This window comes from Condylura cristata, unplaced genomic scaffold, assembly GCF_000260355.1.
Source record: "Condylura cristata isolate star-nosed mole 26May11 unplaced genomic scaffold, ConCri1.0 scaffold00012, whole genome shotgun sequence".
Lineage (NCBI taxonomy): Eukaryota > Metazoa > Chordata > Mammalia > Eulipotyphla > Talpidae > Condylura > Condylura cristata.
The window spans coordinates 6,609,508-6,625,551 of record NW_004567113.1 but is presented as its reverse complement, the minus strand read 5'-3'; the positions used below and the strand labels follow the sequence as shown (position 1 = coordinate 6,625,551).

General features: G+C 31.9%; 1 protein-coding gene across 1 annotated transcript in view; it reads left to right on the top strand.

Annotated features, from left to right (window-relative positions):
• The window catches only part of CCSER1 (coiled-coil serine-rich protein 1), a 939,806-nt gene that overhangs the window by 589,525 nt on the left and 334,237 nt on the right, over positions 1-16,044 (top strand). The gene's annotated exons all lie outside the window — the stretch shown is intronic.

The window sequence follows — 16,044 nt, the reverse complement described above, 5'->3', positions numbered from 1 at the left end:
TCTATAGTCCGTTTTCAGTCCTCAATTCCTATGCAGGCTTGGACGCGGTGATCTCAGCATCTTTACTCTGCCGCCATCTTCCGGAAGTCCCTGTTTAATATTTATGCCAAACAGATGTGGTAGTTAGCATTTCTGCTTCTGATATTACTACTTATTTAAAGGTTTGGACACCATCAACTTCTTTTAAATTGTGTATTTTTGCAGAACACTATAATGTTCCACACAGATTTCAAAAGATAAAGAATTAATATGGAAATAATTTCTCTCTCTCTCAATAGTTAATGTGAGTTTGAATTTTATGTGAAATTGTGTGATGTGAAGTTCATGATAAAAAAGAATGCTTGCAATGCATTCCAAAAAATTGTAACAATTGTACACCTATATTAAAAGTGCATAAAGAAGGTATAATGTCAACATTGAAAGGTCAAGTGGATAATAAATTACTTATGCTATTTACACTCAATAGTATTTTAGAAATTTTACACAAATACATGAAATGTTGTCAATAATTGCATTGAATTTAGCAAGTTTTAAATTTTGTGAGGTTATCAGCAACATATTTCTCAAACAAATATGAGCAGTTTGCACTGCTTTCTTATCAGAAACTGACATCATTTGTTTTAACTGATGTAGCCTGGAAAAATGTTCTGAGTATGTAAGTCTTCTGTAACTTACATTTTACGTTTTGCTGCTACAGGCTACAGTCCTGAAAACTGTTTTTATTTTATTTTATTTTATTGAATACATGAGTGAATGAATAGTTAGACAAGACAAGGAAAGTCAGAGGGATACTGGTGCTCACCTATTGGCATTCTTCTACTCTCCACACCACTTCTGGCATTTTGCAGTAAGAAAACGCTGAGCCTGCCCCAGGAATTTATAGAGCAATGTTTGCACACCCTGATTTAACACAGGAGAGACAGGGCAGCCTTATAATGAGAAAATACACATTTTGAGCCAGAATACCCAGGAACAAATTCCACTGCATTCAGTTACTAGCACTTGTAGTAACAACATCAAAACAATAGGTTGCTTAGGAATATGTGCCTCAGTTTTCTTATCCTCAAAATGGAGTATTCTAGCAGTAACTGTGTCTAGGATTATTGTGAAGATTGAATGAGCTAAAACCTATTAGAATGATGGTACCATATTGTAAATGCCTGCTGCTATTATTGTAAAGGAAACTATAGCTCGGAGAGGTTAGAAGTGATCTACCCATCCGTTTCCTGCTTTTCTTCTCAACTGATAAGCAAAACACAAGGGACTGTTTTTATTATTATTATTTTAATCTGTGTGAAGAGGTAAATTAATGGAAGTTTTGAAAATTTTAAGTTTTTATAATAAAAAAATGAATTTAAAAAGGTCTTACCAAACAAAGATTGGATTAGATATTTCTGATAGTTCAGTACACTTAGCTATTTTGATGTAATCAAATTTTAATAAGAATTTATTGTAAAAGATTGCATAAAATCTGTGAGTATCTTAATGATTAATACCTAAGGAGACCTTTTTTCATTTAGCTTATAGCCCACATAAAACCCACCTCTGATGACAGATTGTTCTAATTGCATGTAAATAAGCTAGAGAATCAGCCTTTATTACTACAATGGCAAACTGAAGTAACAAGATAGCAATGCTCATTAATTAATTTTATTTATTTATTTAAAGATGTATTTATTTATGCATACAGGAACTAGGGTACGAGTCAGAGGTGTGTGTGGTATGAGAGGATTCACCAGAGACAGAATGGAGAGCAGAACAGGCAGATATACTGAAATACACTGTTGAGGGGAGCCCCTGGTGGTCAGGAGAGGTGTGTTGTGCCAGGTGGGTCAGCTCCCTGGCCAGGGATCAGTGACTCTGGACAGCTTCAAAGTGCTAAGACTTAACCCCTTGTGCCACTAGGGGGCCCCAACACTCATTAATTTATGTAAAATTTGCTTCTAGTTGGAGACTGCAAATACGATCAGTGACTGTGAGCTCTGGTTCAAGCATAGTTTCCCACATACAGCCAGAGAATCCTGGCTTTACATTCACCTAAAAAAAATATTTAACATTTTCATGGTTCAGTTTCTTTGTCATATACCTACCTCAGGTCTCTTAAGGATTAGATAACTTGTGTATTTATGACTCAGGGAAAAGAACCTGATTCAGAGGAAGCACAATGCCAGTGCTTATTAAGTAAATAGAAGCACTTCACACAATATTGAAGTCTGTGGGGTTCATAGGATGAGACCCAAACTGTCTTTTAAAGATGTATTAAGTTCCACTATGTGTTTCTCACAGGGTTACAAAATCGTAGCTCTCAGAAACTACTTTTATGAACTTGCATTGCTAGAAGAAATTTTATGTAGTCCTCATGAACCAATAATGACAGGCAGAAAAGAAAGCTAATTCAGAACATCATTTATTTGGTGTTAACACCATTTTAATACTTACCAGTTGTATGGCCTTAGATAAATTATATTCTTTAAAACCTGGGCTCTTTTTCTAATTCATTGATTAGCACTGGTAAGTGCTGATTATTACAATTTGCATCATCCTTACTTATTCTCTAATGAAATTCAGTGATTAAGCCTTGCCATCATTGATATTTCAAAATATGGGCTTTAGTCTGTTATAAATATTTCATATTTACATGGTTCTAAATTTATTAATCAGCTAAATATTGCTTATGTATGTCTAATACCTATGTGAATATTTGATGGTATCTCCAAGATTCAATATTTTTTTTCTAGACATATTCTGAGAAAAGATAGCTGCTACTATATTTATGTGTGTGTATGCTAACAATAATAATTACAAATAAAAATGCTAATTAATGCTATGTTTTTGTTAATTTGTGATAATTTGTTTATGAAAGAAGTAGCAATTATAGTTATAAAGACAAAGTGAAAATGTTCTTTTAGATTATAAGCCAAGAGGTTCTTTGAGATTGAATAAATTCATGGGAAACTAAAGCACTGAACGGAAAATAAAATTTTATGGATAAACACCTTTTTATACATCCCCAAAGAATGCCTTCTGTTTATATGAACAAAGTCTTCATTCATAATTATACTCCAGTGCTCTTCCTCCTGTTTTGCATAATATCTAACTTGCAACTTTCTCACTGATATGTTGTTAGACTATATCATTTGGAAGATGACTATTATGTTCAACTCTTTGCAGTTTTTTTGTAGGTGATATTTTCCACAGTGATATTTAGGTAAATTGTTCAAATTTAGAAAAGCTGATAATCTAGCTCATTTCCCTCACAGGCAGTCTATATAAGGAACGTATTCTTTAGGATTCTCACAAAATGTGCCAGTCGGTATTTAAAAGATAACTTTTAATTTCCTCTGGTAAAAGAACTGGTGAGTTATTGAGGTTGCAATATGCAGTTTTTATATTCATACATAAAAGGGGGCAGATGTTCTTTTCTGCTAAATCATTCTTATAGTGCATTTACCCTACATTTGGAGATGAATATGCTTACTGCCAGACCTTGGCAGAAGGTTTCAGAGAAACATTGATTAAACTCCACTGGTGAACAAAGGAGAGAAGATTAGCCATTTAGACTGTGGTACTGCTCTTTTAAACTTTGCTTAGTCTCTTCCTCTTACAAACTCTGAATCTTAGCATTAAAACTAAAGAATGGTCACTAGTTTTATATTTTCAGATGATCAAATTTTATATGTATTTAATGTAGCTTTCAGTGTTAAATCCCTGAACTTTCATAGACTGCCTTTTTATATTCCTCTTCACTTGTATTTATAGAATTTGTATGGCTTCTAAATATCTCTTTTCAAAAGGTAAAGAAAAATTATAAAATAATAATTAACAGATTCAAAATAGACTTTCTACAAGCAAACTAAAAGATAAAGACAAATTTCTAACGAGTTATTCTAGATGCAGGTTATTAATTGTCTGCATTAATTTTAACCAAATATATAAAACATTAATAAATTTATTACTAGTTACAATCATATGATAGATTAATAAGAATCCCTCCTGTGTTATAGAGATGCATGGATTAGTAAATTGATTGGTATACGATATATAGGTGATTAGATGTATAGGGTATATACATGCATAAAATATATATTTTATATACAGTGTATATTTTGCTTACATTTCTAAGTTAGTATATAAGAAAGCACATTACTTGCATTTATAAATAATATAAGTAGGTAAGGGTATAGAGCATGCTTTAGAAAAGAATTTCTAGATAGTATATGATTGATAAAATAGGAAGATTTGCAGTATTGGGGGAAGTTTAGAAAACTGATAAATTCTAAACATGGAATTTTATTAACTAGTTTCACTTTCATGATATCAAAAATAGTAAAACTGACTTGTACAACTGAATTTACATGATTACTAGGCTAGTCTAAGATTGATTTTAATAACATTATTATTAAATGACATTATTCAATAACATTTTAAGTAATAATGTGCATGTAAAATTCAAGGATCAATGCTATACCAATTAATTAATTAGTCATCCAATTTTTATTAAATCCTTGGTATAATAATGAGCTTCATTAGAATTAAATTTTTAAGCATGACACAGAACCAAGACAAAGTGTAGTTAGAACAAAATTTAGCTTTGCTTTATTGAGGTAATTGCAAGAAACACAGATTTCAGAATCCTAAAGAGAGTTCCATGATGTAATTGTCTCTTTACTCTATACCCACATTCTGATGATGGCAGCTGAAAGACAAAGGAAACTGAATTAATATTGAAGGATGATTTGAGACACTGTAGACACAAACTTACTGTTACTTGAAAGTAAAAAACAAAGATGATTACAACGTTTTAAACCTGATACGTTTAACTCTGTGTCAGAATAAGGAAGATTAGAGGAAAGCTAAAAATGTAGTATGATCCACTGTGTGAAAAAAAAAAATTAAGACAACAAAGTGTCAACCTGTGAAAAGTGTCACTGCTTAATCACATGAGGAATCTGTCAGGAGACAGAGCGATTTGGGAGGACAATCCCAGAAAGTCATTATCAGACAAGCAATAGTTGAATACAGAGGGAACTGAGATAGTCATGGTAGAAAAACAACCATATCAGTTTGGATAAAAGCTTGACTATATTTACATGTTACAGGAAGTTCAGGAAAACACCTTTTTCTGAGTGGAAAAGGGTCATTTAGAATTGAATGTTTAATAAAAACACTTAAATTGTTTTAATGTGAATAGTTGGGCCTATTGAGTAAATTCTATAAATATATATATAGTTTGCCAACATTTTTTCTTTTCCTGTATAAACTAAGTGTCCTCCTCTCCCAGTTCCACAACAGACTTATCACTTAGCTCTGTGAGGCAAACTGCTCCTTATAAACATTTTTGTGCTATTACCAATTTAATGATTGGTTTGGTGATAGCAAAATAATAATAAATAATGACTTGTTTTTGTTCCTAGTGCATATTAGTTTTAATAGTACCACTGAAATAGATCATACTATTTGTCAAAATTCTGACACATTTAGACTTATTCTTGATCTTCTGAGGAAGCTGTTAGCTAAAAGAGAATTACTCCATACTCTTGTCCTTTTCATAAGAAAAAAGTATGATTATTAATTAGTTTTATAATTTTAGACACAGAATATGGGTAAAATAAAAATATACTACAGGGGCTACATGCTGTCTCCATTTATTGAATGAAAATCTCTTTTTCAAGATTTTGGAATATTCATGATTAAGTTTAATGTATGGTCACAAATATCGATTTTGAGAAAATATTTTTGTTAATTTTCTAGATGAATTTGCATAAATCACTTTTAAAATATGATCTTTTACATTTAAAATGATGGCATTAGCTTTAAAAATAGCTATTTCATACCAAAATACAATAATTTTTGGTTATGGAGAAAATATGCTTATAGTATCTATTTACTTTCATAGGTACATTGATTACATTTTTACTTAAATCAATCACTCAAGTTAAACACTGACATTTTTTAATTTTATCACTTTTTCTTAAAATGCAAATCAAAATGCCATAATTTTGGTGTTCATTAGCATCTTAGAATGGGAAATTCAAATTACTAAGTCTATGCTATTTTATTACTTGATCTAAATGTGAGCAGAAAATTCATTGAACCTAACCAAATATTTAAAACAGGACAGAATACTAGTACTCCACTGAAGAAAAGTCAGAGGAAAATTGGTGTAAAAGTACCATCAGAGCTTTGTTATGTTACTGTCTTGCTTGCTCAATACTATGTTTTCATTAAAAGAAAATATATTTAATTTCAGCAGTTTCTCTAAGTCAATGCACATGTTGATGAAGTTAAGAACAAATTAATTTTCTTAAATACCAGTTTTCATTAAATGTTTCACATTTATCTTATTATTCACTTTACAGTTTGATTAGCTAGATTCAATTACAGACCTGCAACTTGGAAATATTTTTCATTCAAGCTAAAAAAATATATGGTAAAAATACAAAGCTATCAGTAAAATGTTTACCAAAATATTTCAGCTTTTTGTTGCAATCAAAGGACTTTTCTAAGAATCAGAATTTTGATGTAAGTGCAGTGGTATTACAAATAAGTATGGGAAGTTATTTAATGTAAAATGAAATAATCACTATTGTATTGAATTAAATGATAAAGACATTTAACTATATCATTTTATAGCATGGAGTCAAGAAGCCTGAAATCTTACTGTCTAGCACAGAACTAGAATAAAAAAAAATATTTACCCAATATTTCTTAATTTTGTAAATTCTGACTATGACTATAGGCAAAATGCTGTCTTTCAGTACCTTAGATTTAGCACTAAATACATTTGTGTGATAGATACTCACTTCCAGAGTTACTATACAATATCTCTGGTTCTATTTCCTTCTGGTTGCTATGGTAGTATCTGAAAGAGTAAAGTTTCATGGTTTTAATTTTGTCTTGTAAAATTACAACAGAGACCCTCCCTGGTGGCGCAGCAGGTTAAAGCACAGCACTGAGAAGCTAAAGCCACTTCCGCATGAGTTCAATTCCCGCCTGCCCCGGAGGTGACCACATGGCGTGGCAGACCTCTCCTGACCCGCCCACTGCTCCCCTCAGCAGTGTACTTCGTGGATCTGCCTGTTCTGTTCCCCACTCTGTCTCTGGTGAAGCCTCTCACCACCCCACACCTCTAGCCTGTACCCCAGTTCTGTATGCATAAATACATAAATATTTTTTAAAAATTACAAAAGAAAACACTATACTGTATGTAACAGATAAATTTATGTATTTATGTGTTTTGGAACTATCATTGATATAGTATCAACCTATTTAATTAGAGTGAAAGCTATTGTGCTGTTTTATTCTCAATACTTCTGCCATTCATTTTTCCACTTACATATCTATATACCATTATAAAGGCTCATATTCAGTGTGAACAGAACACACTGACACTGACTAAGTACAATGATACAATTGCTTTGCATGCTGGAATCTGCCTTTTCCATGACCACTATAGATTTCAGTGCTAGAATACTTCAAAATCCAATATGTATATTTCTCTAAGGTAAAATCATTGCATACATTCCTGAAACATGTGTTATATACAAATATTAATGAACCAGAGATTCTAAATGTTATTAAATTTAGTGGAATATTATTCTAAAATATGTCAGATATTGTCACTTCTCTTCAGATATTCAAATAGAAATACTATATCAATATTACAGCATAGGAATCCCTGCATTAAAAAAAAAACAAAAAAAAAAACTATGTCTGGCTTAAAAATTAGTAATGCATATTTCTAATTTAAGACTTTTCCTTTCTATTGCTTGTTATTGGTTTGGTTTATTTTGGCCTTTTGTTTTTCTACATATCACCTGTAAGTGAAAATATGCACCCAGAGATGACTATAAAAAATTTAAGATGCTAGAAACAAAACAAAAACACAGACAAGAATAGAAAACCCAGAAATAATCTCATCACCACATACATCTATGAACCATTAATCATTGCAAGAGGAGTCATGGCCGTAGAAGAGAGAAAGAAAGCCTTTTTAATGAATGGTAGTGTGAAATTTGGACAGTCACATGCAATATTAAAGAGCAGAGAGCAGTGTTTCATGGAGTTTATATAACAATTTATTATACAATAGTCCTTTGATGAATTTGGTTCCATGTCTTGGCTGTTGTGCCCCAATTGACATTGCTCCCCACTTAAACTTTTCTTCCCAGAGTATTGGCATTTTATGTACTTTATATTTGCTTTGTTTTACTTATCTCAATTTTGGAAATATTTGGCTATGCACAAAAATAATCCTAAACCAATTTCTAGAGTAATTCTATAATGCTAATATAAAAACTGACTTAACTGGTGGCACAGTGGGTTAAAGCACAGCACTAAGAAGCTAAAGCCACTTCCACATGAGTTCTATCTCCAACCCTGGAGGTGACCACATGGTGAGGGTGACCTCTCCTGACCTGCCCTGCTCCCCTCAGCAGTGTACTTCATTGATCTGCCTATTCTGCTCCCCACTCTGTCTCTCATGAATCCTCTCACCACCCATTAACCTCTGGCCTGTACTGCAGTTCTGTATGCATAAATAAATAAAATCTTAAAAAAAAACTAATTTCAATTTCAGAATCCTAATAACTTGTAAGAAGGCTAAATAAAATCTGAGGTCAATTTAGGGTATATAGTAAAAGTATTTTTTTGATCATCAAACTTTTTTTTTAATCAGTTTTGCTCCTGTAAAAATTTTAGATAGTAAATAACTTGAAAGAATAGTTTTATATATAGGAGCATGTAATATATAATTATTTGTTTGCATCATAGGAGAACATAACCATAGCTAAATTAGAGTGAAATCAATGAAGATTGTTATCTAAAACTAAATTTTCCATATACAGTGATTTAAGGCCACTCTTATAATAGTAATAGTAAACTTAGTAATAGTAATAAACTTTGTAATAGTAAACTTAGTGTAAGTTCATTGTTAGCAAAATGAACAAAACTAAGTACATCTGTAAAGTTCAGCATTCAAATATAGCTTTGATCTCTCTGAGCTCAAAGATATCTCCTGACAAGTAGACTAATTTCCATTTTTGTTTATTCCTCACACTAGAAAATTTAAAATTTAGAAGAATAAACACACATGATTGAAACAGTCCATCTTTTCATGTTTATACTTCAATATCTTTTCTTATTTTTTAGTTTGTCTCTATGCTTACATAGTATATGTTCTTAATATGACAAGCATTTTCCTATCTTTATATATTTCCACATTAAATAAACAAAAATATTTTAGAAGCTTATTTATCATGAACTAATTTAAGTAGCCATATATAAAAAACAGGGGGAGGTGGCAGTCATGTTATTTTACTCTAAAATTAGGTGATTAAATAAAATAATTGGTTTATCATGAGATAATCATAATTTCCAATAGTATATTATATACTTTCTCAAGCTATTTCACATAACCAGCTGAAGAATACAGATAAAAATACATATTTTACATTAATTGTATTAAAGAATGAACAAAGTATTGTACTTTGTGAAATTATTCTGTCACAAGTTTAAGATGATCGGATATGTTATATCTATTTACTAAATATAAGGAAACACATGCTGAGAAAATTTCTCAGGAAAAAACATGGTTGATAAAAAATTACAATAAATGTTCATAAATCTGAGATTGAAGATGTAGGGCTTGAAGTGGACAAGTTAGGGTAGATAATATTTTTGTTGAAACTTAAGTAGCAAATGAAAACCAAAAAAAATAAACATGTCTAGGAAGATGTCTTACCACAAAAACAATTGCTAATTTGGGAAAAATTATTTTAAGTGAATCAGTCCTTTATTCTACCATCATCTCCTGGATAGCAACAAACCAAAACCATGTGTCATTTCATTCAAAGTACAATGCAAGGATAGGATTGTCCAAAACGCCAGGATTAAAATTTGAATTCATAAATAATCTACAATGATTTTGTTGAAATTACCAAGCATACCATATGGATAAAATAAGTCCTAGAATATGTGAAATAGAGGCAGATATTGAATAATATGAATAATAAGTTCCGCTATTTGGGAGACTCTGCTCCTTCTATTTCAAAACAGATTCCCGTAACTGTACTGAGCATGTGCCAAATCATAGGCTTCTTCTCATTTGTCATTCTGCTGCAGGTGCAGCTCCTCAGAAAGGCCGTGTGCTTAAGTACTATCATTCACACTGAGATCAATTTCTTTTGACAGCAATGGATTGCAGGCACAAATTTGCATTTGCAGTGTGGTAATCTTAAAAAATTCTCCAAATTGGACATTTTTAATGTCTTTACTGCTTCTCTTACTACCTTTACTACCTTTCACTTGTTGCTTCTAGGAAAAAGAAAATCCTCATACTGGGTGTTTTATAAAGCATTATGCAGTTGTATTTATTTTGTGAAATTATTTTGAGGTTAATGAGATGTTTCCCAAACCAACATCAGGCTTTCTGGAGGATGACTAGGACACATTGACTGATTATGGTTAAAGAATTAGGCAAATGTGTTTGGTTTCAATCAAACAACTATTGTGCTTACTCTTACTATATGCAAAGTATTGTTAGAGATACAAATCTAATATAGATACACCACCTATATTATATTTATTTGGGGAACATTAATGTCATGTTTACATAATACTTATATTCAAACACTTCTAGATCCATAATCCTTTTAAAATGTGGTCAAAATATTTCTAGCTTATAGAGTCCTTATAATTGTTATTGGTTTCCTTCATTTTATGAGATTATTATATTCCTTCCTTCTATTAAAATAATTAGCACATTTTACAAAGATAAATAGATGCAAGCTTCAGTACTTTATTAATCACCTACTGTTTTTTCTTGATGATCAACTAAGACTGCCACTGCTAAATACAGAGAATGTCTACTGCTGTGGTGTAATTGAAGGTATTATTCAACACAACCTAATGGCATAACTGAGGTAAAACACAAGTAACTTGTTTCAAAGATATACCAAAAATATTTGATTCTAATCATTAGAGTCAAATAAGGCTTTGCCATTGAAATGACATTAAAATAGAATTAGAGAGGTGGAATGGAAAGTATTGGCCAGGAAGTATACAGTATAAAAGGCAAAGAAATGAAAGACTAAAGTTTCAAACTTCTAAATGTTCTCTGAATGGCAAGCCAATGGACAGTGGTCTTGAAAATTAAACTACAGCAGGCTATAGTGATTCAGACATGTTGCTTTCTACAACTAACATTGGGAGTATTCTCCAGTGGAGGTAATTAGTAATTCATGAGAAACTCTGAATTTTTATGAAAATATGTAGAAAAAAAATCTGACTGAAAGACAAAAAAAGAGGATGTTGCTTATCTCAAATTAAAGAAAAATTTGTAGAAATAAAATTGGGACCAGGGTTAGTGAATTTAACCACTGGTAAAGGCCTGACTTCAGCTATACTTCTCGTCAATGCTTTTTCCTTGTTCTATTTATATGGTAGGTTTAATTTCAAACATCTTTTATATAATTAATGTCAAAAGGTATAGACTAAAGTTTTAATTTATTTTGTTCATGTTCTTTATTAAAAAGCCATTGCCTAAAAATTTTACCCAGTAAACCCATCTTCTTTTGTCAATGTCCAAAATCTTTTTATAAGCCAATTAAGGAAATGATCACTGTTCTGGAAATGGAATTACAAAATTTGAGATAAATCATGAGTTTCATAATGCCCATAATATGTGATCATCATATTCTAGAACAAAATTAGGACTGTATTAGCAATGAAGTCTGTGGAAACATGACTGACCAAAAATGAGAAAGAAGCAACAGATAAGATCTGATTTTAAATACTGAACAATGAAAAAAGAATTTAGATGGTATACAAACCAGAGGCAAGAAAAGGTACTTATAGAATTAGTCATTTAAGAGGCCTCGATTACAGAGGACTACAGAGAATGACTTTTTGAGATGTAGTAAAGTAACATATATTCCCCAGGTGTATTGCGGAATTTTATTTGCCAACATTTTGTTAAGATTTTGTTTGCATGTATGTTTGAGAGAGCTATTAGTCCATAGTTTTATTTTTGTGCATGTGTCCTAGTCTGGTTTCAGAATCAGAATGTTGACTTAATAGAATGTATTTAAGACTTCTCCCTTCTATTTATTTTTTATGAAGGTTTTGAATTTTACTTTGTTTTTTTCCTTATTTATTTTTTTACATCATTATTTTGTACATTTTTCCATCTCAGTTGTATTGCCCATGAACTTCCCACCACCAATTCACCCATGTGCCATCACCATAGTCCCATGCCCTCTTCCACCTGAGCTTTTATCCCATTCCCTTTCCATCTTATACCATGTCTCTGGTTTATAGCTGTTTGCTGTTCTCATTTTTACTTTATTACATTTGCTTCTCTCTCTTTTTCCCCCGATCCCTTATGCTACTTCTATAAGTGAAATCATCCAATATTTTTCTTTCTGGCTTACTTCACTAAGCATGATGCCTTCCAGCTCCCTCCATGTTGCTGCAAAAGGCATGAGTTTATCTTTTTTGATTGCTGAATAATATTCCACTGTATCCACGTACTATATATTTTTAATCCAGTCTTCTATTTTTGGGCATTTGGGTTGACTTCATATCTTCCCTATTGTAAATAGTACAGGAATAAACATGGGAGTGTAGGTGTCTTTTTGAATCTACGTTGTTGTGTCCTTTGTGTATATACCTAGTAGTGGGGTTAATGGGTCATATGGAAGCTCTATTTTTAGCCTTTTGCAAAACTTCCAAACAGTTTTCCATAGTAGTTGTATCAGCTTGCACGCCTACCAACAGAGTAGGAGATTTCTTTTTCTCCACATCCTCGCCAACATTTGTTGTTGCTAGTTATTTTAATATGTGCCATTCTCACTAGGTGAGATGGTATCTCATTGTGGTTTTAATTTGCACTTCTCTTATTACAAGTGATGTTGAACATCTTTTTTTATATGCCAATTGGTCATGTGCATATCCTCTTTGGAGAAATGTCTTTTTAGCTCTTCTGCCCATTTCTGGATGAGTTCCGTCAGCTCTTTGTATGTCGTGTGTCAGCCCTTTGTCATTAGTATTGTGTGCAAATATTTTCTCCTAGTCAGTAGGGTGTCTCTTTGTTTTGTGTAATATCTCTCTTGCTGTTCAGAAGCTCTTTAACTTGATGTTGTCCCAGCTGTTTATCCTTTTCTTCACTAGCCTTGCTTTGGGGATGTACCTTTAAAGATGTTACTTACGTGTATGCTGTGCAGTGTTTTTTACTTACTTTTTCTTCTAGATGTTTTATGATTTGAGGTCTTAAGTTTAGGTCTTTAATCCATTTTGAGTTGGTTTTTAGTTTTACTTTTAAAGTTAGAATTCATTAGAGGTGCCATCTGCCTCTGGGTTTTGTTTCCGAGGAGGCCATTGTCTCCTGTTTCAGTGGCCCTTCCTGTGTTAATTATATTCATATTTTTATATCTTCCTGATTTGGTCATGGAATATTAAATGTTTCTAAGAGTTTGTTTATTTTTTATATATGGTATAATTTGTTGTACTATGAAACTTAATATTTCTCTAGTTAGTACCTGTCTTATCTTCAGTTTTCTGTTTTGACCTCATTTATTTCTGACTTTTTTTTAAAAAGATTTATGTATTTATGCATACAGAACTGGGGTACAGGCCAGAAGTGCAGGGGCAGTGAAAGGATTCACCAGAGTGGGGGAGCAGAACAGGTCAACAGAGGAAGTACACTGCTGAGGGGAGCAGTGGGCTGGTGAGGAGAGGTCTGCCATACCACTTGAGTCACCTCTGGGGCCTGGGATAGAACTCATGCTGAAGCAGCTTTAGCTTCTTAGTGCTGTGTTTGCCTGCTGTTCCATCAGGGTGGGCCCTAATTTCCGACTTTCTTTTCTTTTGAATTTGGATAAATATTTGTCAACCTTTTCAATAACCATTTCTAGATTTTTATTTATTTGTTTGTATTTTTTCCCTTTTATTCATTTCTATTCTAATATATATGCACACCCATTCATTGTAATATAATTTTATTCTGATTAGTTGGAAACTTGAAGTATTTTCTAAAATATAAATATAACATTAAATTGTAGCTAAGTTTTGTATATTAAACTTCCTGTATCCTACTTTTAAAGATATTTTTCTGGGGATCTCCCTGGTGGAACAACAGGTTAGGACACAGCATTGCAAGATAGTCACAGCCTCTTCTGTGTGAGTTTGATCCTGGCCCCAGAGGTGACCTACAAGGCGTGGCAGACCTCTCCTAGCCGGCCAGCTGCTCCCCTCAGCAGTGTACTTCCTCCATCTGCCTGTTCTGCTCCCCACTCTGTCTCTGGTGAATCCTCTCACTGCCCCTGCACCTCTGGCCTGTACTCTAGTTCTGTACACATAAGTAAATAAATCTTAAAAAAAATTGTTATAAAGCAATATCCTATAAAGTAACAGTTTTAAAAAGTTATTGATAGAGATTTAAGTTGAGTAAAATATAATATTTTTAAGGAAATATTCTTGTAATAATCCTGCAAATCTACCTATTATATGGAGAAGAATATAGAGATGACCAGAAATACAGATAAAATTTCTGGGCTTTGAGATTAAACGTAGGGCACATAAGGAAATTGATCAAGCTAATATTGTTTTGTGCTAAGCATTGTGCACATGCTTTCCTCAGAACAACCATTACAGAGGATTTATTTTCTTCACTCTGTAGACAAAGCAATTGGGGTGAAAAAATTTTAGACATACCTCTGAGTGCTCTAAGATTTGCATTTTTATTTTTGCATATATTGAACAGGAAGAGAAAAATGACAAGAGGTGGCAGAATATAGAGAAGGGGATAAATGCACTCATTGTGGCCAGCATGTTATCAGGAGTCCTTAAGTGCTTTGAGTAATAAAAAATATCTTTCAAGACTTACAGCAAAATGCACATAAAATATCACAAATATTTAAAGTGGCAATTAAGGGCAGAGTTGATAAGTGCAACCTGAGAAACTAAATATACTAAACAATGTTAAACAAGACACCTAATGCTTCATACAGATTTTTTAACCCCCCTAAAAAAAACAACAAAACACTGATTAAACAATGGACAATAAAATTGATTCCTTGAAATGCTTCACATAAGTTATTTTTAAAAACATACGTATTTAGCTGTATTCCATCATTTCAATATTTATTTTTTAGAAATATAAATTTAATAGTTTTCACAAGAATTTAGACCCTAGACATGTCCATAGCTTTGTATATTCTAGTTACATAAAAGAAAATAATGGCATATTTTTATTTTTTTATTTTTTTATTTGGAAACTACATAAATGAAATAAATGGCATATTGACCTATTAAGAACAGCATTATTAGTAGCTACTTTCACAATCTAAACAAACTTTTGAATATTCAGTCTACCTTTGTTGTTTTCTCATATTAATATATATGCCCATATTCTGAGTCAATTTCCTTGACCAATAGACTTGATCTAGGAAAGATTTCAACTTTATAGCAAAAAAAAAAAAATTTCCCTAATATACAGTTGTCACCTCCAGTGGAAATTCCATCATTAATATAATCTTCTTTCTTGATAGGGTGCAATAAATGGTTACTCCAACTGAAAGTCAACAGGTAATAAAATAATGAAGCAATTATGTTCAGTAAAATATAATTAAAACATCATTTTTTGTGTAAATTTTCAGCTGACCCATTAATTTAAATGTTATTATTTATTTTGAAAACAAAAACACAATTTTTTTTGTCATGAGAAAATGTTAGTTAAGAAATTACAAATATTATGGGAATAAGTAACATGTTTCTATTTTTTTTGTATATTTATTTATTTATTTATGTATGTATGCAAGAATTGGGTCATAGGCCAGAGGCTCAGGAGCTGAGAGGGCCCACCAGAGACAGAGTGGGGAGCAGAAGAGGCAGATTGTCTGAAAAACTCTGCTGAGTAACATATTTCTTATTGAAGTTTGTTTAGATGACAGAATTCTTATTCAATAATTCCTCCATAGATGGATTGAAATAATAAAAAAAATATGTTTTATTTCTAATATATAGTAATGATACTAATTTTATTTA